The 24207-nt window shown below is 42.6% G+C and overlaps 1 protein-coding gene across 1 annotated transcript in view; it reads left to right on the top strand.

Annotated features, from left to right (window-relative positions):
- The first annotated feature begins 118 nt into the window (after positions 1 to 118).
- LOC136422711 (mediator of RNA polymerase II transcription subunit 14-like) overlaps positions 119 to 24207 on the top strand; it is a 45591-nt gene continuing 21502 nt past the window's right edge. The window contains exon 1 of the mRNA XM_066410554.1: positions 119 to 237. The gene's annotated coding sequence lies outside the window, so the exon portion shown is untranslated. The remainder of the gene's footprint in view (positions 238 to 24207) is intronic.

Here is a 24207-nt window from a genome sequence, read left to right as displayed (position 1 = left end):
AACTTTTCAGCCATATTCAATCTTAATTTGATCAAAACTGGAACTTTTTCTGCTTTATCATATTCTAATGCAAAATTTGATGCTAAAAAAACGCGTATAGGTCGACCAGAAGCCTTACAATACGATTTGTTTATGAACATCACATGATCGGATGGTAGCGTGAAAACACGAGAGTTCATCCAGTGGAGAAAAATGAAAAGTTGGGGAGGGCGGGTGCGATTCCTCTACCATAAAAATGTAAGTTTTCAACCATTTTCCGCAAGTTTCCTCAGATTTTTAGCTCTCTACGTAAAATACTAGAGCACATGAATAGCTAAATGAGCCGAATGTTAACAATATCACCAGGAGAGTAAAGATTTTGCAGTTTTTACTTCGGTGCTGTATCGTAACGTATTCACACATGACAGTGGTTTAGGGGAGACTAAAGGGATTGCGCCTGCGCCCAGACCGCACGATGAGAGACTCCAAGTAAAAAACATGGTTTAAACCATTGAAAATTCTTTTTGGTGGGATTTTTTGTGAAATCTGGGCAATATAGGATAGGCTGTGGTAGGATAGACTCTGTATTTGCTGAATTAGTTGAAATAGATGGTCTTTCTCTACCTTGTGGGGTTTGGCACCCCCCTGATATAGTGGGATGGTCTTCAACTGGGTGTTTGAAGCCTGTAGGGCCTATCCAAGGGCTCTGATTAGGGGGGGTTATCTGGAGAATAGCCGTATAGAATTTGTCAGGGATGAATCTGATGACAGTTGACATAACTGGTTAGTATTTGAGGGTAAGTTATTGTAGTCTGATGTTTTGATTCCTGAGATAATGACACCTTCTTTTTCTTAACTTCCCCATAGGGCTACATGCATTACTGCCATTTATTGTATCCCTTTAGTCTCCCCTATAGGAAATTCACATAGGATAGAGGCAGACCATTTTGGTCCATTTCATGGGGTTTTAGCCTTAGACCTGTTACCTAAGCAATGGTCAGACCTCATTTGGCTCATTGTTATTAATAAATTATCCCATTTTTGTTATTTTTAGCCATTTTCCTGAGTTTTTAACCCCGCCTCCAATCAGTGCCTGGCTGCAGCTAGGCTATGTGTACAAAGGATGGGATTTGAGTATTCTAAAGGTGAATTGAAAGGGGGGGGGGGTCCCTAATGGTGAGGGGGGTCTCATACCAGGTGAATATTGTGTTTTGACCTTGTCAAACTCTTTTTCTAATTGCTCTATGCCTTGTTTATAGCTGCTTTTTGTGATGGTTTCTACACACTTGTCTTGCTTTTAGGCCTGTTAGGGCCCCTGTATTGACTTTTGTTGTACCTCAAAAGGAAATTCAGGTGCCTACTATAGGGAAAAAAGTCCCCCCTGTCCTGGGGTGACCAAATTCTAACTTTATTTACCTGTTTCTGACAATTTTCCACCTATAATGGGTAACTTGGCCATTCCTAGCCTAACTTAGGAGAGCAGCCCTGACACCTGTTAGGTCATCCACTCCCAGGGGACTGTTTTTGGTCTGAGGTCTTTGATACTCAGGATTCTAACTCACAACCCTACCCCGCATTGTGTGATATGATTGACAGCTGTCAATTCTGAAATTGATTTCTCTAATAGGGGAGACTAAAGGGATTGCGCCTGCGCCCAGACCGCACGATGAGAGACTCCAAGTAAAAAACATGGTTTAAACCATTGAAAATTCTTTTTGGTGGGATTTTTTGTGAAATCTGGGCAATATAGGATAGGCTGTGGTAGGATAGACTCTGTATTTGCTGAATTAGTTGAAATAGATGGTCTTTCTCTACCTTGTGGGGTTTGGCACCCCCCTGATATAGTGGGATGGTCTTCAACTGGGTGTTTGAAGCCTGTAGGGCCTATCCAAGGGCTCTGATTAGGGGGGGTTATCTGGAGAATAGCCGTATAGAATTTGTCAGGGATGAATCTGATGACAGTTGACATAACTGGTTAGTATTTGAGGGTAAGTTATTGTAGTCTGATGTTTTGATTCCTGAGATAATGACACCTTCTTTTTCTTAACTTCCCCATAGGGCTACATGCATTACTGCCATTTATTGTATCCCTTTAGTCTCCCCTATAGGAAATTCACATAGGATAGAGGCAGACCATTTTGGTCCATTTCATGGGGTTTTAGCCTTAGACCTGTTACCTAAGCAATGGTCAGACCTCATTTGGCTCATTGTTATTAATAAATTATCCCATTTTTGTTATTTTTAGCCATTTTCCTGAGTTTTTAACCCCGCCTCCAATCAGTGCCTGGCTGCAGCTAGGCTATGTGTACAAAGGATGGGATTTGAGTATTCTAAAGGTGAATTGAAAGGGGGGGGGGGGTCCCTAATGGTGAGGGGGGTCTCATACCAGGTGAATATTGTGTTTTGACCTTGTCAAACTCTTTTTCTAATTGCTCTATGCCTTGTTTATAGCTGCTTTTTGTGATGGTTTCTACACACTTGTCTTGCTTTTAGGCCTGTTAGGGCCCCTGTATTGACTTTTGTTGTACCTCAAAAGGAAATTCAGGTGCCTACTATAGGGAAAAAAGTCCCCCCTGTCCTGGGGTGACCAAATTCTAACTTTATTTACCTGTTTCTGACAATTTTCCACCTATAATGGGTAACTTGGCCATTCCTAGCCTAACTTAGGAGAGCAGCCCTGACACCTGTTAGGTCATCCACTCCCAGGGGACTGTTTTTGGTCTGAGGTCTTTGATACTCAGGATTCTAACTCACAACCCTACCCCGCATTGTGTGATATGATTGACAGCTGTCAATTCTGAAATTGATTTCTCTAATAGGGGAGACTAAAGGGATTGCGCCTGCGCCCAGACCGCACGATGAGAGACTCCAAGTAAAAAACATGGTTTAAACCATTGAAAATTCTTTTTGGTGGGATTTTTTGTGAAATCTGGGCAATATAGGATAGGCTGTGGTAGGATAGACTCTGTATTTGCTGAATTAGTTGAAATAGATGGTCTTTCTCTACCTTGTGGGGTTTGGCACCCCCCTGATATAGTGGGATGGTCTTCAACTGGGTGTTTGAAGCCTGTAGGGCCTATCCAAGGGCTCTGATTAGGGGGGGTTATCTGGAGAATAGCCGTATAGAATTTGTCAGGGATGAATCTGATGACAGTTGACATAACTGGTTAGTATTTGAGGGTAAGTTATTGTAGTCTGATGTTTTGATTCCTGAGATAATGACACCTTCTTTTTCTTAACTTCCCCATAGGGCTACATGCATTACTGCCATTTATTGTATCCCTTTAGTCTCCCCTATAGGAAATTCACATAGGATAGAGGCAGACCATTTTGGTCCATTTCATGGGGTTTTAGCCTTAGACCTGTTACCTAAGCAATGGTCAGACCTCATTTGGCTCATTGTTATTAATAAATTATCCCATTTTTGTTATTTTTAGCCATTTTCCTGAGTTTTTAACCCCGCCTCCAATCAGTGCCTGGCTGCAGCTAGGCTATGTGTACAAAGGATGGGATTTGAGTATTCTAAAGGTGAATTGAAAGGGGGGGGGGGGTCCCTAATGGTGAGGGGGGTCTCATACCAGGTGAATATTGTGTTTTGACCTTGTCAAACTCTTTTTCTAATTGCTCTATGCCTTGTTTATAGCTGCTTTTTGTGATGGTTTCTACACACTTGTCTTGCTTTTAGGCCTGTTAGGGCCCCTGTATTGACTTTTGTTGTACCTCAAAAGGAAATTCAGGTGCCTACTATAGGGAAAAAAGTCCCCCCTGTCCTGGGGTGACCAAATTCTAACTTTATTTACCTGTTTCTGACAATTTTCCACCTATAATGGGTAACTTGGCCATTCCTAGCCTAACTTAGGAGAGCAGCCCTGACACCTGTTAGGTCATCCACTCCCAGGGGACTGTTTTTGGTCTGAGGTCTTTGATACTCAGGATTCTAACTCACAACCCTACCCCGCATTGTGTGATATGATTGACAGCTGTCAATTCTGAAATTGATTTCTCTAATAGGGGAGACTAAAGGGATTGCGCCTGCGCCCAGACCGCACGATGAGAGACTCCAAGTAAAAAACATGGTTTAAACCATTGAAAATTCTTTTTGGTGGGATTTTTTGTGAAATCTGGGCAATATAGGATAGGCTGTGGTAGGATAGACTCTGTATTTGCTGAATTAGTTGAAATAGATGGTCTTTCTCTACCTTGTGGGGTTTGGCACCCCCCTGATATAGTGGGATGGTCTTCAACTGGGTGTTTGAAGCCTGTAGGGCCTATCCAAGGGCTCTGATTAGGGGGGGTTATCTGGAGAATAGCCGTATAGAATTTGTCAGGGATGAATCTGATGACAGTTGACATAACTGGTTAGTATTTGAGGGTAAGTTATTGTAGTCTGATGTTTTGATTCCTGAGATAATGACACCTTCTTTTTCTTAACTTCCCCATAGGGCTACATGCATTACTGCCATTTATTGTATCCCTTTAGTCTCCCCTATAGGAAATTCACATAGGATAGAGGCAGACCATTTTGGTCCATTTCATGGGGTTTTAGCCTTAGACCTGTTACCTAAGCAATGGTCAGACCTCATTTGGCTCATTGTTATTAATAAATTATCCCATTTTTGTTATTTTTAGCCATTTTCCTGAGTTTTTAACCCCGCCTCCAATCAGTGCCTGGCTGCAGCTAGGCTATGTGTACAAAGGATGGGATTTGAGTATTCTAAAGGTGAATTGAAAGGGGGGGGGGGTCCCTAATGGTGAGGGGGGTCTCATACCAGGTGAATATTGTGTTTTGACCTTGTCAAACTCTTTTTCTAATTGCTCTATGCCTTGTTTATAGCTGCTTTTTGTGATGGTTTCTACACACTTGTCTTGCTTTTAGGCCTGTTAGGGCCCCTGTATTGACTTTTGTTGTACCTCAAAAGGAAATTCAGGTGCCTACTATAGGGAAAAAAGTCCCCCCTGTCCTGGGGTGACCAAATTCTAACTTTATTTACCTGTTTCTGACAATTTTCCACCTATAATGGGTAACTTGGCCATTCCTAGCCTAACTTAGGAGAGCAGCCCTGACACCTGTTAGGTCATCCACTCCCAGGGGACTGTTTTTGGTCTGAGGTCTTTGATACTCAGGATTCTAACTCACAACCCTACCCCGCATTGTGTGATATGATTGACAGCTGTCAATTCTGAAATTGATTTCTCTAATAGGGGAGACTAAAGGGATTGCGCCTGCGCCCAGACCGCACGATGAGAGACTCCAAGTAAAAAACATGGTTTAAACCATTGAAAATTCTTTTTGGTGGGATTTTTTGTGAAATCTGGGCAATATAGGATAGGCTGTGGTAGGATAGACTCTGTATTTGCTGAATTAGTTGAAATAGATGGTCTTTCTCTACCTTGTGGGGTTTGGCACCCCCCTGATATAGTGGGATGGTCTTCAACTGGGTGTTTGAAGCCTGTAGGGCCTATCCAAGGGCTCTGATTAGGGGGGGTTATCTGGAGAATAGCCGTATAGAATTTGTCAGGGATGAATCTGATGACAGTTGACATAACTGGTTAGTATTTGAGGGTAAGTTATTGTAGTCTGATGTTTTGATTCCTGAGATAATGACACCTTCTTTTTCTTAACTTCCCCATAGGGCTACATGCATTACTGCCATTTATTGTATCCCTTTAGTCTCCCCTATAGGAAATTCACATAGGATAGAGGCAGACCATTTTGGTCCATTTCATGGGGTTTTAGCCTTAGACCTGTTACCTAAGCAATGGTCAGACCTCATTTGGCTCATTGTTATTAATAAATTATCCCATTTTTGTTATTTTTAGCCATTTTCCTGAGTTTTTAACCCCGCCTCCAATCAGTGCCTGGCTGCAGCTAGGCTATGTGTACAAAGGATGGGATTTGAGTATTCTAAAGGTGAATTGAAAGGGGGGGGGGGGTCCCTAATGGTGAGGGGGGTCTCATACCAGGTGAATATTGTGTTTTGACCTTGTCAAACTCTTTTTCTAATTGCTCTATGCCTTGTTTATAGCTGCTTTTTGTGATGGTTTCTACACACTTGTCTTGCTTTTAGGCCTGTTAGGGCCCCTGTATTGACTTTTGTTGTACCTCAAAAGGAAATTCAGGTGCCTACTATAGGGAAAAAAGTCCCCCCTGTCCTGGGGTGACCAAATTCTAACTTTATTTACCTGTTTCTGACAATTTTCCACCTATAATGGGTAACTTGGCCATTCCTAGCCTAACTTAGGAGAGCAGCCCTGACACCTGTTAGGTCATCCACTCCCAGGGGACTGTTTTTGGTCTGAGGTCTTTGATACTCAGGATTCTAACTCACAACCCTACCCCGCATTGTGTGATATGATTGACAGCTGTCAATTCTGAAATTGATTTCTCTAATAGGGGAGACTAAAGGGATTGCGCCTGCGCCCAGACCGCACGATGAGAGACTCCAAGTAAAAAACATGGTTTAAACCATTGAAAATTCTTTTTGGTGGGATTTTTTGTGAAATCTGGGCAATATAGGATAGGCTGTGGTAGGATAGACTCTGTATTTGCTGAATTAGTTGAAATAGATGGTCTTTCTCTACCTTGTGGGGTTTGGCACCCCCCTGATATAGTGGGATGGTCTTCAACTGGGTGTTTGAAGCCTGTAGGGCCTATCCAAGGGCTCTGATTAGGGGGGGTTATCTGGAGAATAGCCGTATAGAATTTGTCAGGGATGAATCTGATGACAGTTGACATAACTGGTTAGTATTTGAGGGTAAGTTATTGTAGTCTGATGTTTTGATTCCTGAGATAATGACACCTTCTTTTTCTTAACTTCCCCATAGGGCTACATGCATTACTGCCATTTATTGTATCCCTTTAGTCTCCCCTATAGGAAATTCACATAGGATAGAGGCAGACCATTTTGGTCCATTTCATGGGGTTTTAGCCTTAGACCTGTTACCTAAGCAATGGTCAGACCTCATTTGGCTCATTGTTATTAATAAATTATCCCATTTTTGTTATTTTTAGCCATTTTCCTGAGTTTTTAACCCCGCCTCCAATCAGTGCCTGGCTGCAGCTAGGCTATGTGTACAAAGGATGGGATTTGAGTATTCTAAAGGTGAATTGAAAGGGGGGGGGGGGTCCCTAATGGTGAGGGGGGTCTCATACCAGGTGAATATTGTGTTTTGACCTTGTCAAACTCTTTTTCTAATTGCTCTATGCCTTGTTTATAGCTGCTTTTTGTGATGGTTTCTACACACTTGTCTTGCTTTTAGGCCTGTTAGGGCCCCTGTATTGACTTTTGTTGTACCTCAAAAGGAAATTCAGGTGCCTACTATAGGGAAAAAAGTCCCCCCTGTCCTGGGGTGACCAAATTCTAACTTTATTTACCTGTTTCTGACAATTTTCCACCTATAATGGGTAACTTGGCCATTCCTAGCCTAACTTAGGAGAGCAGCCCTGACACCTGTTAGGTCATCCACTCCCAGGGGACTGTTTTTGGTCTGAGGTCTTTGATACTCAGGATTCTAACTCACAACCCTACCCCGCATTGTGTGATATGATTGACAGCTGTCAATTCTGAAATTGATTTCTCTAATAGGGGAGACTAAAGGGATTGCGCCTGCGCCCAGACCGCACGATGAGAGACTCCAAGTAAAAAACATGGTTTAAACCATTGAAAATTCTTTTTGGTGGGATTTTTTGTGAAATCTGGGCAATATAGGATAGGCTGTGGTAGGATAGACTCTGTATTTGCTGAATTAGTTGAAATAGATGGTCTTTCTCTACCTTGTGGGGTTTGGCACCCCCCTGATATAGTGGGATGGTCTTCAACTGGGTGTTTGAAGCCTGTAGGGCCTATCCAAGGGCTCTGATTAGGGGGGGTTATCTGGAGAATAGCCGTATAGAATTTGTCAGGGATGAATCTGATGACAGTTGACATAACTGGTTAGTATTTGAGGGTAAGTTATTGTAGTCTGATGTTTTGATTCCTGAGATAATGACACCTTCTTTTTCTTAACTTCCCCATAGGGCTACATGCATTACTGCCATTTATTGTATCCCTTTAGTCTCCCCTATAGGAAATTCACATAGGATAGAGGCAGACCATTTTGGTCCATTTCATGGGGTTTTAGCCTTAGACCTGTTACCTAAGCAATGGTCAGACCTCATTTGGCTCATTGTTATTAATAAATTATCCCATTTTTGTTATTTTTAGCCATTTTCCTGAGTTTTTAACCCCGCCTCCAATCAGTGCCTGGCTGCAGCTAGGCTATGTGTACAAAGGATGGGATTTGAGTATTCTAAAGGTGAATTGAAAGGGGGGGGGGGGTCCCTAATGGTGAGGGGGGTCTCATACCAGGTGAATATTGTGTTTTGACCTTGTCAAACTCTTTTTCTAATTGCTCTATGCCTTGTTTATAGCTGCTTTTTGTGATGGTTTCTACACACTTGTCTTGCTTTTAGGCCTGTTAGGGCCCCTGTATTGACTTTTGTTGTACCTCAAAAGGAAATTCAGGTGCCTACTATAGGGAAAAAAGTCCCCCCTGTCCTGGGGTGACCAAATTCTAACTTTATTTACCTGTTTCTGACAATTTTCCACCTATAATGGGTAACTTGGCCATTCCTAGCCTAACTTAGGAGAGCAGCCCTGACACCTGTTAGGTCATCCACTCCCAGGGGACTGTTTTTGGTCTGAGGTCTTTGATACTCAGGATTCTAACTCACAACCCTACCCCGCATTGTGTGATATGATTGACAGCTGTCAATTCTGAAATTGATTTCTCTAATAGGGGAGACTAAAGGGATTGCGCCTGCGCCCAGACCGCACGATGAGAGACTCCAAGTAAAAAACATGGTTTAAACCATTGAAAATTCTTTTTGGTGGGATTTTTTGTGAAATCTGGGCAATATAGGATAGGCTGTGGTAGGATAGACTCTGTATTTGCTGAATTAGTTGAAATAGATGGTCTTTCTCTACCTTGTGGGGTTTGGCACCCCCCTGATATAGTGGGATGGTCTTCAACTGGGTGTTTGAAGCCTGTAGGGCCTATCCAAGGGCTCTGATTAGGGGGGGTTATCTGGAGAATAGCCGTATAGAATTTGTCAGGGATGAATCTGATGACAGTTGACATAACTGGTTAGTATTTGAGGGTAAGTTATTGTAGTCTGATGTTTTGATTCCTGAGATAATGACACCTTCTTTTTCTTAACTTCCCCATAGGGCTACATGCATTACTGCCATTTATTGTATCCCTTTAGTCTCCCCTATAGGAAATTCACATAGGATAGAGGCAGACCATTTTGGTCCATTTCATGGGGTTTTAGCCTTAGACCTGTTACCTAAGCAATGGTCAGACCTCATTTGGCTCATTGTTATTAATAAATTATCCCATTTTTGTTATTTTTAGCCATTTTCCTGAGTTTTTAACCCCGCCTCCAATCAGTGCCTGGCTGCAGCTAGGCTATGTGTACAAAGGATGGGATTTGAGTATTCTAAAGGTGAATTGAAAGGGGGGGGGGGGGTCCCTAATGGTGAGGGGGGTCTCATACCAGGTGAATATTGTGTTTTGACCTTGTCAAACTCTTTTTCTAATTGCTCTATGCCTTGTTTATAGCTGCTTTTTGTGATGGTTTCTACACACTTGTCTTGCTTTTAGGCCTGTTAGGGCCCCTGTATTGACTTTTGTTGTACCTCAAAAGGAAATTCAGGTGCCTACTATAGGGAAAAAAGTCCCCCCTGTCCTGGGGTGACCAAATTCTAACTTTATTTACCTGTTTCTGACAATTTTCCACCTATAATGGGTAACTTGGCCATTCCTAGCCTAACTTAGGAGAGCAGCCCTGACACCTGTTAGGTCATCCACTCCCAGGGGACTGTTTTTGGTCTGAGGTCTTTGATACTCAGGATTCTAACTCACAACCCTACCCCGCATTGTGTGATATGATTGACAGCTGTCAATTCTGAAATTGATTTCTCTAATATAGGAAATTCACATAGGATAGAGGCAGACCATTTTGGTCCATTTCATGGGGTTTTAGCCTTAGACCTGTTACCTAAGCAATGGTCAGACCTCATTTGGCTCATTGTTATTAATAAATTATCCCATTTTTGTTATTTTTAGCCATTTTCCTGAGTTTTTAACCCCGCCTCCAATCAGTGCCTGGCTGCAGCTAGGCTATGTGTACAAAGGATGGGATTTGAGTATTCTAAAGGTGAATTGAAAGGGGGGGGGGGGGTCCCTAATGGTGAGGGGGGTCTCATACCAGGTGAATATTGTGTTTTGACCTTGTCAAACTCTTTTTCTAATTGCTCTATGCCTTGTTTATAGCTGCTTTTTGTGATGGTTTCTACACACTTGTCTTGCTTTTAGGCCTGTTAGGGCCCCTGTATTGACTTTTGTTGTACCTCAAAAGGAAATTCAGGTGCCTACTATAGGGAAAAAAGTCCCCCCTGTCCTGGGGTGACCAAATTCTAACTTTATTTACCTGTTTCTGACAATTTTCCACCTATAATGGGTAACTTGGCCATTCCTAGCCTAACTTAGGAGAGCAGCCCTGACACCTGTTAGGTCATCCACTCCCAGGGGACTGTTTTTGGTCTGAGGTCTTTGATACTCAGGATTCTAACTCACAACCCTACCCCGCATTGTGTGATATGATTGACAGCTGTCAATTCTGAAATTGATTTCTCTAATAGGGGAGACTAAAGGGATTGCGCCTGCGCCCAGACCGCACGATGAGAGACTCCAAGTAAAAAACATGGTTTAAACCATTGAAAATTCTTTTTGGTGGGATTTTTTGTGAAATCTGGGCAATATAGGATAGGCTGTGGTAGGATAGACTCTGTATTTGCTGAATTAGTTGAAATAGATGGTCTTTCTCTACCTTGTGGGGTTTGGCACCCCCCTGATATAGTGGGATGGTCTTCAACTGGGTGTTTGAAGCCTGTAGGGCCTATCCAAGGGCTCTGATTAGGGGGGGTTATCTGGAGAATAGCCGTATAGAATTTGTCAGGGATGAATCTGATGACAGTTGACATAACTGGTTAGTATTTGAGGGTAAGTTATTGTAGTCTGATGTTTTGATTCCTGAGATAATGACACCTTCTTTTTCTTAACTTCCCCATAGGGCTACATGCATTACTGCCATTTATTGTATCCCTTTAGTCTCCCCTATATATAGGGGAGACTAAAGGGATACAATAAATGGCAGTAATGCATGTAGCCCTATGGGGAAGTTAAGAAAAAGAAGGTGTCATTATCTCAGGAATCAAAACATCAGACTACAATAACTTACCCTCAAATACTAACCAGTTATGTCAACTGTCATCAGATTCATCCCTGACAAATTCTATACGGCTATTCTCCAGATAACCCCCCCTAATCAGAGCCCTTGGATAGGCCCTACAGGCTTCAAACACCCAGTTGAAGACCATCCCACTATATCAGGGGGGTGCCAAACCCCACAAGGTAGAGAAAGACCATCTATTTCAACTAATTCAGCAAATACAGAGTCTATCCTACCACAGCCTATCCTATATTGCCCAGATTTCACAAAAAATCCCACCAAAAAGAATTTTCAATGGTTTAAACCATGTTTTTTACTTGGAGTCTCTCATCGTGCGGTCTGGGCGCAGGCGCAATCCCTTTAGTCTCCCCTATTAGAGAAATCAATTTCAGAATTGACAGCTGTCAATCATATCACACAATGCGGGGTAGGGTTGTGAGTTAGAATCCTGAGTATCAAAGACCTCAGACCAAAAACAGTCCCCTGGGAGTGGATGACCTAACAGGTGTCAGGGCTGCTCTCCTAAGTTAGGCTAGGAATGGCCAAGTTACCCATTATAGGTGGAAAATTGTCAGAAACAGGTAAATAAAGTTAGAATTTGGTCACCCCAGGACAGGGGGGACTTTTTTCCCTATAGTAGGCACCTGAATTTCCTTTTGAGGTACAACAAAAGTCAATACAGGGGCCCTAACAGGCCTAAAAGCAAGACAAGTGTGTAGAAACCATCACAAAAAGCAGCTATAAACAAGGCATAGAGCAATTAGAAAAAGAGTTTGACAAGGTCAAAACACAATATTCACCTGGTATGAGACCCCCCTCACCATTAGGGACCCCCCCCCCCCTTTCAATTCACCTTTAGAATACTCAAATCCCATCCTTTGTACACATAGCCTAGCTGCAGCCAGGCACTGATTGGAGGCGGGGTTAAAAACTCAGGAAAATGGCTAAAAATAACAAAAATGGGATAATTTATTAATAACAATGAGCCAAATGAGGTCTGACCATTGCTTAGGTAACAGGTCTAAGGCTAAAACCCCATGAAATGGACCAAAATGGTCTGCCTCTATCCTATGTGAATTTCCTATAGGGGAGACTAAAGGGATACAATAAATGGCAGTAATGCATGTAGCCCTATGGGGAAGTTAAGAAAAAGAAGGTGTCATTATCTCAGGAATCAAAACATCAGACTACAATAACTTACCCTCAAATACTAACCAGTTATGTCAACTGTCATCAGATTCATCCCTGACAAATTCTATACGGCTATTCTCCAGATAACCCCCCCTAATCAGAGCCCTTGGATAGGCCCTACAGGCTTCAAACACCCAGTTGAAGACCATCCCACTATATCAGGGGGGTGCCAAACCCCACAAGGTAGAGAAAGACCATCTATTTCAACTAATTCAGCAAATACAGAGTCTATCCTACCACAGCCTATCCTATATTGCCCAGATTTCACAAAAAATCCCACCAAAAAGAATTTTCAATGGTTTAAACCATGTTTTTTACTTGGAGTCTCTCATCGTGCGGTCTGGGCGCAGGCGCAATCCCTTTAGTCTCCCCTATTAGAGAAATCAATTTCAGAATTGACAGCTGTCAATCATATCACACAATGCGGGGTAGGGTTGTGAGTTAGAATCCTGAGTATCAAAGACCTCAGACCAAAAACAGTCCCCTGGGAGTGGATGACCTAACAGGTGTCAGGGCTGCTCTCCTAAGTTAGGCTAGGAATGGCCAAGTTACCCATTATAGGTGGAAAATTGTCAGAAACAGGTAAATAAAGTTAGAATTTGGTCACCCCAGGACAGGGGGGACTTTTTTCCCTATAGTAGGCACCTGAATTTCCTTTTGAGGTACAACAAAAGTCAATACAGGGGCCCTAACAGGCCTAAAAGCAAGACAAGTGTGTAGAAACCATCACAAAAAGCAGCTATAAACAAGGCATAGAGCAATTAGAAAAAGAGTTTGACAAGGTCAAAACACAATATTCACCTGGTATGAGACCCCCCTCACCATTAGGGACCCCCCCCCCCCTTTCAATTCACCTTTAGAATACTCAAATCCCATCCTTTGTACACATAGCCTAGCTGCAGCCAGGCACTGATTGGAGGCGGGGTTAAAAACTCAGGAAAATGGCTAAAAATAACAAAAATGGGATAATTTATTAATAACAATGAGCCAAATGAGGTCTGACCATTGCTTAGGTAACAGGTCTAAGGCTAAAACCCCATGAAATGGACCAAAATGGTCTGCCTCTATCCTATGTGAATTTCCTATAGGAAATTCACATAGGATAGAGGCAGACCATTTTGGTCCATTTCATGGGGTTTTAGCCTTAGACCTGTTACCTAAGCAATGGTCAGACCTCATTTGGCTCATTGTTATTAATAAATTATCCCATTTTTGTTATTTTTAGCCATTTTCCTGAGTTTTTAACCCCGCCTCCAATCAGTGCCTGGCTGCAGCTAGGCTATGTGTACAAAGGATGGGATTTGAGTATTCTAAAGGTGAATTGAAAGGGGGGGGGGGTCCCTAATGGTGAGGGGGGTCTCATACCAGGTGAATATTGTGTTTTGACCTTGTCAAACTCTTTTTCTAATTGCTCTATGCCTTGTTTATAGCTGCTTTTTGTGATGGTTTCTACACACTTGTCTTGCTTTTAGGCCTGTTAGGGCCCCTGTATTGACTTTTGTTGTACCTCAAAAGGAAATTCAGGTGCCTACTATAGGGAAAAAAGTCCCCCCTGTCCTGGGGTGACCAAATTCTAACTTTATTTACCTGTTTCTGACAATTTTCCACCTATAATGGGTAACTTGGCCATTCCTAGCCTAACTTAGGAGAGCAGCCCTGACACCTGTTAGGTCATCCACTCCCAGGGGACTGTTTTTGGTCTGAGGTCTTTGATACTCAGGATTCTAACTCACAACCCTACCCCGCATTGTGTGATATGATTGACAGCTGTCAATTCTGAAATTGATTTCTCTAATAGGGGAGACTAAAGGGATTGCGCCTGCGCCCAGACCGCACGATGAGAGACTCCAAGTAAAAAACATGGTTTAAACCATTGAAAATTCTTTTTGGTGGGATTTTTTGTGAAATCTGGGCAATATAGGATAGGCTGTGGTAGGATAGACTCTGTATTTGCTGAATTAGTTGAAATAGATGGTCTTTCTCTACCTTGTGGGGTTTGGCACCCCCCTGATATAGTGGGATGGTCTTCAACTGGGTGTTTGAAGCCTGTAGGGCCTATCCAAGGGCTCTGATTAGGGGGGGTTATCTGGAGAATAGCCGTATAGAATTTGTCAGGGATGAATCTGATGACAGTTGACATAACTGGTTAGTATTTGAGGGTAAGTTATTGTAGTCTGATGTTTTGATTCCTGAGATAATGACACCTTCTTTTTCTTAACTTCCCCATAGGGCTACATGCATTACTGCCATTTATTGTATCCCTTTAGTCTCCCCTATAGGAAATTCACATAGGATAGAGGCAGACCATTTTGGTCCATTTCATGGGGTTTTAGCCTTAGACCTGTTACCTAAGCAATGGTCAGACCTCATTTGGCTCATTGTTATTAATAAATTATCCCATTTTTGTTATTTTTAGCCATTTTCCTGAGTTTTTAACCCCGCCTCCAATCAGTGCCTGGCTGCAGCTAGGCTATGTGTACAAAGGATGGGATTTGAGTATTCTAAAGGTGAATTGAAAGGGGGGGGGGGGTCCCTAATGGTGAGGGGGGTCTCATACCAGGTGAATATTGTGTTTTGACCTTGTCAAACTCTTTTTCTAATTGCTCTATGCCTTGTTTATAGCTGCTTTTTGTGATGGTTTCTACACACTTGTCTTGCTTTTAGGCCTGTTAGGGCCCCTGTATTGACTTTTGTTGTACCTCAAAAGGAAATTCAGGTGCCTACTATAGGGAAAAAAGTCCCCCCTGTCCTGGGGTGACCAAATTCTAACTTTATTTACCTGTTTCTGACAATTTTCCACCTATAATGGGTAACTTGGCCATTCCTAGCCTAACTTAGGAGAGCAGCCCTGACACCTGTTAGGTCATCCACTCCCAGGGGACTGTTTTTGGTCTGAGGTCTTTGATACTCAGGATTCTAACTCACAACCCTACCCCGCATTGTGTGATATGATTGACAGCTGTCAATTCTGAAATTGATTTCTCTAATAGGGGAGACTAAAGGGATTGCGCCTGCGCCCAGACCGCACGATGAGAGACTCCAAGTAAAAAACATGGTTTAAACCATTGAAAATTCTTTTTGGTGGGATTTTTTGTGAAATCTGGGCAATATAGGATAGGCTGTGGTAGGATAGACTCTGTATTTGCTGAATTAGTTGAAATAGATGGTCTTTCTCTACCTTGTGGGGTTTGGCACCCCCCTGATATAGTGGGATGGTCTTCAACTGGGTGTTTGAAGCCTGTAGGGCCTATCCAAGGGCTCTGATTAGGGGGGGTTATCTGGAGAATAGCCGTATAGAATTTGTCAGGGATGAATCTGATGACAGTTGACATAACTGGTTAGTATTTGAGGGTAAGTTATTGTAGTCTGATGTTTTGATTCCTGAGATAATGACACCTTCTTTTTCTTAACTTCCCCATAGGGCTACATGCATTACTGCCATTTATTGTATCCCTTTAGTCTCCCCTATAGGAAATTCACATAGGATAGAGGCAGACCATTTTGGTCCATTTCATGGGGTTTTAGCCTTAGACCTGTTACCTAAGCAATGGTCAGACCTCATTTGGCTCATTGTTATTAATAAATTATCCCATTTTTGTTATTTTTAGCCATTTTCCTGAGTTTTTAACCCCGCCTCCAATCAGTGCCTGGCTGCAGCTAGGCTATGTGTACAAAGGATGGGATTTGAGTATTCTAAAGGTGAATTGAAAGGGGGGGGGGGGGTCCCTAATGGTGAGGGGGGTCTCATACCAGGTGAATATTGTGTTTTGACCTTGTCAAACTCTTTTTCTAATTGCTCTATGCCTTGTTTATAGCTGCTTTTTGTGATGGTTTCTACACACTTGTCTTGCTTTTAGGCCTGTTAGGGCCCCTGTATTGACTTTTGTTGTACCTCAAAAGGAAATTCAGGTGCCTACTATAGGGAAAAAAGTCCCCCCTGTCCTGGGGTGACCAAATTCTAACTTTATTTACCTGTTTCTGACAATTTTCCACCTATAATGGGTAACTTGGCCATTCCTAGCCTAACTTAGGAGAGCAGCCCTGACACCTGTTAGGTCATCCACTCCCAGGGGACTGTTTTTGGTCTGAGGTCTTTGATACTCAGGATTCTAACTCACAACCCTACCCCGCATTGTGTGATATGATTGACAGCTGTCAATTCTGAAATTGATTTCTCTAATAGGGGAGACTAAAGGGATTGCGCCTGCGCCCAGACCGCACGATGAGAGACTCCAAGTAAAAAACATGGTTTAAACCATTGAAAATTCTTTTTGGTGGGATTTTTTGTGAAATCTGGGCAATATAGGATAGGCTGTGGTAGGATAGACTCTGTATTTGCTGAATTAGTTGAAATAGATGGTCTTTCTCTACCTTGTGGGGTTTGGCACCCCCCTGATATAGTGGGATGGTCTTCAACTGGGTGTTTGAAGCCTGTAGGGCCTATCCAAGGGCTCTGATTAGGGGGGGTTATCTGGAGAATAGCCGTATAGAATTTGTCAGGGATGAATCTGATGACAGTTGACATAACTGGTTAGTATTTGAGGGTAAGTTATTGTAGTCTGATGTTTTGATTCCTGAGATAATGACACCTTCTTTTTCTTAACTTCCCCATAGGGCTACATGCATTACTGCCATTTATTGTATCCCTTTAGTCTCCCCTATAGGAAATTCACATAGGATAGAGGCAGACCATTTTGGTCCATTTCATGGGGTTTTAGCCTTAGACCTGTTACCTAAGCAATGGTCAGACCTCATTTGGCTCATTGTTATTAATAAATTATCCCATTTTTGTTATTTTTAGCCATTTTCCTGAGTTTTTAACCCCGCCTCCAATCAGTGCCTGGCTGCAGCTAGGCTATGTGTACAAAGGATGGGATTTGAGTATTCTAAAGGTGAATTGAAAGGGGGGGGGGGGGTCCCTAATGGTGAGGGGGGTCTCATACCAGGTGAATATTGTGTTTTGACCTTGTCAAACTCTTTTTCTAATTGCTCTATGCCTTGTTTATAGCTGCTTTTTGTGATGGTTTCTACACACTTGTCTTGCTTTTAGGCCTGTTAGGGCCCCTGTATTGACTTTTGTTGTACCTCAAAAGGAAATTCAGGTGCCTACTATAGGGAAAAAAGTCCCCCCTGTCCTGGGGTGACCAAATTCTAACTTTATTTACCTGTTTCTGACAATTTTCCACCTATAATGGGTAACTTGGCCATTCCTAGCCTAACTTAGGAGAGCAGCCCTGACACCTGTTAGGTCATCCACTCCCAGGGGACTGTTTTTGGTCTGAGGTCTTTGATACTCAGGATTCTAACTCACAACCCTACCCCGCATTGTGTGATATGATTGACAGCTGTCAATTCTGAAATTGATTTCTCTAATAGGGGAGACTAAAGGGATTGCGCCTGCGCCCAGACCGCACGATGAGAGACTCCAAGTAAAAAACATGGTTTAAACCATTGAAAATTCTTTTTGGTGGGATTTTTTGTGAAATCTGGGCAATATAGGATAGGCTGTGGTAGGATAGACTCTGTATTTGCTGAATTAGTTGAAATAGATGGTCTTTCTCTACCTTGTGGGGTTTGGCACCCCCCTGATATAGTGGGATGGTCTTCAACTGGGTGTTTGAAGCCTGTAGGGCCTATCCAAGGGCTCTGATTAGGGGGGGTTATCTGGAGAATAGCCGTATAGAATTTGTCAGGGATGAATCTGATGACAGTTGACATAACTGGTTAGTATTTGAGGGTAAGTTATTGTAGTCTGATGTTTTGATTCCTGAGATAATGACACCTTCTTTTTCTTAACTTCCCCATAGGGCTACATGCATTACTGCCATTTATTGTATCCCTTTAGTCTCCCCTATAGGAAATTCACATAGGATAGAGGCAGACCATTTTGGTCCATTTCATGGGGTTTTAGCCTTAGACCTGTTACCTAAGCAATGGTCAGACCTCATTTGGCTCATTGTTATTAATAAATTATCCCATTTTTGTTATTTTTAGCCATTTTCCTGAGTTTTTAACCCCGCCTCCAATCAGTGCCTGGCTGCAGCTAGGCTATGTGTACAAAGGATGGGATTTGAGTATTCTAAAGGTGAATTGAAAGGGGGGGGGGGTCCCTAATGGTGAGGGGGGTCTCATACCAGGTGAATATTGTGTTTTGACCTTGTCAAACTCTTTTTCTAATTGCTCTATGCCTTGTTTATAGCTGCTTTTTGTGATGGTTTCTACACACTTGTCTTGCTTTTAGGCCTGTTAGGGCCCCTGTATTGACTTTTGTTGTACCTCAAAAGGAAATTCAGGTGCCTACTATAGGGAAAAAAGTCCCCCCTGTCCTGGGGTGACCAAATTCTAACTTTATTTACCTGTTTCTGACAATTTTCCACCTATAATGGGTAACTTGGCCATTCCTAGCCTAACTTAGGAGAGCAGCCCTGACACCTGTTAGGTCATCCACTCCCAGGGGACTGTTTTTGGTCTGAGGTCTTTGATACTCAGGATTCTAACTCACAACCCTACCCCGCATTGTGTGATATGATTGACAGCTGTCAATTCTGAAATTGATTTCTCTAATAGGGGAGACTAAAGGGATTGCGCCTGCGCCCAGACCGCACGATGAGAGACTCCAAGTAAAAAACATGGTTTAAACCATTGAAAATTCTTTTTGGTGGGATTTTTTGTGAAATCTGGGCAATATAGGATAGGCTGTGGTAGGATAGACTCTGTATTTGCTGAATTAGTTGAAATAGATGGTCTTTCTCTACCTTGTGGGGTTTGGCACCCCCCTGATATAGTGGGATGGTCTTCAACTGGGTGTTTGAAGCCTGTAGGGCCTATCCAAGGGCTCTGATTAGGGGGGGTTATCTGGAGAATAGCCGTATAGAATTTGTCAGGGATGAATCTGATGACAGTTGACATAACTGGTTAGTATTTGAGGGTAAGTTATTGTAGTCTGATGTTTTGATTCCTGAGATAATGACACCTTCTTTTTCTTAACTTCCCCATAGGGCTACATGCATTACTGCCATTTATTGTATCCCTTTAGTCTCCCCTATAGGAAATTCACATAGGATAGAGGCAGACCATTTTGGTCCATTTCATGGGGTTTTAGCCTTAGACCTGTTACCTAAGCAATGGTCAGACCTCATTTGGCTCATTGTTATTAATAAATTATCCCATTTTTGTTATTTTTAGCCATTTTCCTGAGTTTTTAACCCCGCCTCCAATCAGTGCCTGGCTGCAGCTAGGCTATGTGTACAAAGGATGGGATTTGAGTATTCTAAAGGTGAATTGAAAGGGGGGGGGGGGTCCCTAATGGTGAGGGGGGTCTCATACCAGGTGAATATTGTGTTTTGACCTTGTCAAACTCTTTTTCTAATTGCTCTATGCCTTGTTTATAGCTGCTTTTTGTGATGGTTTCTACACACTTGTCTTGCTTTTAGGCCTGTTAGGGCCCCTGTATTGACTTTTGTTGTACCTCAAAAGGAAATTCAGGTGCCTACTATAGGGAAAAAAGTCCCCCCTGTCCTGGGGTGACCAAATTCTAACTTTATTTACCTGTTTCTGACAATTTTCCACCTATAATGGGTAACTTGGCCATTCCTAGCCTAACTTAGGAGAGCAGCCCTGACACCTGTTAGGTCATCCACTCCCAGGGGACTGTTTTTGGTCTGAGGTCTTTGATACTCAGGATTCTAACTCACAACCCTACCCCGCATTGTGTGATATGATTGACAGCTGTCAATTCTGAAATTGATTTCTCTAATAGGGGAGACTAAAGGGATTGCGCCTGCGCCCAGACCGCACGATGAGAGACTCCAAGTAAAAAACATGGTTTAAACCATTGAAAATTCTTTTTGGTGGGATTTTTTGTGAAATCTGGGCAATATAGGATAGGCTGTGGTAGGATAGACTCTGTATTTGCTGAATTAGTTGAAATAGATGGTCTTTCTCTACCTTGTGGGGTTTGGCACCCCCCTGATATAGTGGGATGGTCTTCAACTGGGTGTTTGAAGCCTGTAGGGCCTATCCAAGGGCTCTGATTAGGGGGGGTTATCTGGAGAATAGCCGTATAGAATTTGTCAGGGATGAATCTGATGACAGTTGACATAACTGGTTAGTATTTGAGGGTAAGTTATTGTAGTCTGATGTTTTGATTCCTGAGATAATGACACCTTCTTTTTCTTAACTTCCCCATAGGGCTACATGCATTACTGCCATTTATTGTATCCCTTTAGTCTCCCCTATAGGAAATTCACATAGGATAGAGGCAGACCATTTTGGTCCATTTCATGGGGTTTTAGCCTTAGACCTGTTACCTAAGCAATGGTCAGACCTCATTTGGCTCATTGTTATTAATAAATTATCCCATTTTTGTTATTTTTAGCCATTTTCCTGAGTTTTTAACCCCGCCTCCAATCAGTGCCTGGCTGCAGCTAGGCTATGTGTACAAAGGATGGGATTTGAGTATTCTAAAGGTGAATTGAAAGGGGGGGGGGGGGTCCCTAATGGTGAGGGGGGTCTCATACCAGGTGAATATTGTGTTTTGACCTTGTCAAACTCTTTTTCTAATTGCTCTATGCCTTGTTTATAGCTGCTTTTTGTGATGGTTTCTACACACTTGTCTTGCTTTTAGGCCTGTTAGGGCCCCTGTATTGACTTTTGTTGTACCTCAAAAGGAAATTCAGGTGCCTACTATAGGGAAAAAAGTCCCCCCTGTCCTGGGGTGACCAAATTCTAACTTTATTTACCTGTTTCTGACAATTTTCCACCTATAATGGGTAACTTGGCCATTCCTAGCCTAACTTAGGAGAGCAGCCCTGACACCTGTTAGGTCATCCACTCCCAGGGGACTGTTTTTGGTCTGAGGTCTTTGATACTCAGGATTCTAACTCACAACCCTACCCCGCATTGTGTGATATGATTGACAGCTGTCAATTCTGAAATTGATTTCTCTAATAGGGGAGACTAAAGGGATTGCGCCTGCGCCCAGACCGCACGATGAGAGACTCCAAGTAAAAAACATGGTTTAAACCATTGAAAATTCTTTTTGGTGGGATTTTTTGTGAAATCTGGGCAATATAGGATAGGCTGTGGTAGGATAGACTCTGTATTTGCTGAATTAGTTGAAATAGATGGTCTTTCTCTACCTTGTGGGGTTTGGCACCCCCCTGATATAGTGGGATGGTCTTCAACTGGGTGTTTGAAGCCTGTAGGGCCTATCCAAGGGCTCTGATTAGGGGGGGTTATCTGGAGAATAGCCGTATAGAATTTGTCAGGGATGAATCTGATGACAGTTGACATAACTGGTTAGTATTTGAGGGTAAGTTATTGTAGTCTGATGTTTTGATTCCTGAGATAATGACACCTTCTTTTTCTTAACTTCCCCATAGGGCTACATGCATTACTGCCATTTATTGTATCCCTTTAGTCTCCCCTATAGGAAATTCACATAGGATAGAGGCAGACCATTTTGGTCCATTTCATGGGGTTTTAGCCTTAGACCTGTTACCTAAGCAATGGTCAGACCTCATTTGGCTCATTGTTATTAATAAATTATCCCATTTTTGTTATTTTTAGCCATTTTCCTGAGTTTTTAACCCCGCCTCCAATCAGTGCCTGGCTGCAGCTAGGCTATGTGTACAAAGGATGGGATTTGAGTATTCTAAAGGTGAATTGAAAGGGGGGGGGGGGTCCCTAATGGTGAGGGGGGTCTCATACCAGGTGAATATTGTGTTTTGACCTTGTCAAACTCTTTTTCTAATTGCTCTATGCCTTGTTTATAGCTGCTTTTTGTGATGGTTTCTACACACTTGTCTTGCTTTTAGGCCTGTTAGGGCCCCTGTATTGACTTTTGTTGTACCTCAAAAGGAAATTCAGGTGCCTACTATAGGGAAAAAAGTCCCCCCTGTCCTGGGGTGACCAAATTCTAACTTTATTTACCTGTTTCTGACAATTTTCCACCTATAATGGGTAACTTGGCCATTCCTAGCCTAACTTAGGAGAGCAGCCCTGACACCTGTTAGGTCATCCACTCCCAGGGGACTGTTTTTGGTCTGAGGTCTTTGATACTCAGGATTCTAACTCACAACCCTACCCCGCATTGTGTGATATGATTGACAGCTGTCAATTCTGAAATTGATTTCTCTAATAGGGGAGACTAAAGGGATTGCGCCTGCGCCCAGACCGCACGATGAGAGACTCCAAGTAAAAAACATGGTTTAAACCATTGAAAATTCTTTTTGGTGGGATTTTTTGTGAAATCTGGGCAATATAGGATAGGCTGTGGTAGGATAGACTCTGTATTTGCTGAATTAGTTGAAATAGATGGTCTTTCTCTACCTTGTGGGGTTTGGCACCCCCCTGATATAGTGGGATGGTCTTCAACTGGGTGTTTGAAGCCTGTAGGGCCTATCCAAGGGCTCTGATTAGGGGGGGTTATCTGGAGAATAGCCGTATAGAATTTGTCAGGGATGAATCTGATGACAGTTGACATAACTGGTTAGTATTTGAGGGTAAGTTATTGTAGTCTGATGTTTTGATTCCTGAGATAATGACACCTTCTTTTTCTTAACTTCCCCATAGGGCTACATGCATTACTGCCATTTATTGTATCCCTTTAGTCTCCCCTATAGGAAATTCACATAGGATAGAGGCAGACCATTTTGGTCCATTTCATGGGGTTTTAGCCTTAGACCTGTTACCTAAGCAATGGTCAGACCTCATTTGGCTCATTGTTATTAATAAATTATCCCATTTTTGTTATTTTTAGCCATTTTCCTGAGTTTTTAACCCCGCCTCCAATCAGTGCCTGGCTGCAGCTAGGCTATGTGTACAAAGGATGGGATTTGAGTATTCTAAAGGTGAATTGAAAGGGGGGGGGGGGTCCCTAATGGTGAGGGGGGTCTCATACCAGGTGAATATTGTGTTTTGACCTTGTCAAACTCTTTTTCTAATTGCTCTATGCCTTGTTTATAGCTGCTTTTTGTGATGGTTTCTACACACTTGTCTTGCTTTTAGGCCTGTTAGGGCCCCTGTATTGACTTTTGTTGTACCTCAAAAGGAAATTCAGGTGCCTACTATAGGGAAAAAAGTCCCCCCTGTCCTGGGGTGACCAAATTCTAACTTTATTTACCTGTTTCTGACAATTTTCCACCTATAATGGGTAACTTGGCCATTCCTAGCCTAACTTAGGAGAGCAGCCCTGACACCTGTTAGGTCATCCACTCCCAGGGGACTGTTTTTGGTCTGAGGTCTTTGATACTCAGGATTCTAACTCACAACCCTACCCCGCATTGTGTGATATGATTGACAGCTGTCAATTCTGAAATTGATTTCTCTAATAGGGGAGACTAAAGGGATTGCGCCTGCGCCCAGACCGCACGATGAGAGACTCCAAGTAAAAAACATGGTTTAAACCATTGAAAATTCTTTTTGGTGGGATTTTTTGTGAAATCTGGGCAATATAGGATAGGCTGTGGTAGGATAGACTCTGTATTTGCTGAATTAGTTGAAATAGATGGTCTTTCTCTACCTTGTGGGGTTTGGCACCCCCCTGATATAGTGGGATGGTCTTCAACTGGGTGTTTGAAGCCTGTAGGGCCTATCCAAGGGCTCTGATTAGGGGGGGTTATCTGGAGAATAGCCGTATAGAATTTGTCAGGGATGAATCTGATGACAGTTGACATAACTGGTTAGTATTTGAGGGTAAGTTATTGTAGTCTGATGTTTTGATTCCTGAGATAATGACACCTTCTTTTTCTTAACTTCCC

The sequence above is a fragment of the Branchiostoma lanceolatum genome, chromosome 17 (assembly GCF_035083965.1).
Source record: "Branchiostoma lanceolatum isolate klBraLanc5 chromosome 17, klBraLanc5.hap2, whole genome shotgun sequence".
Classification (NCBI taxonomy): domain Eukaryota; kingdom Metazoa; phylum Chordata; class Leptocardii; order Amphioxiformes; family Branchiostomatidae; genus Branchiostoma; species Branchiostoma lanceolatum.
This window is presented reverse-complemented; position numbering and strand designations above follow the sequence as displayed.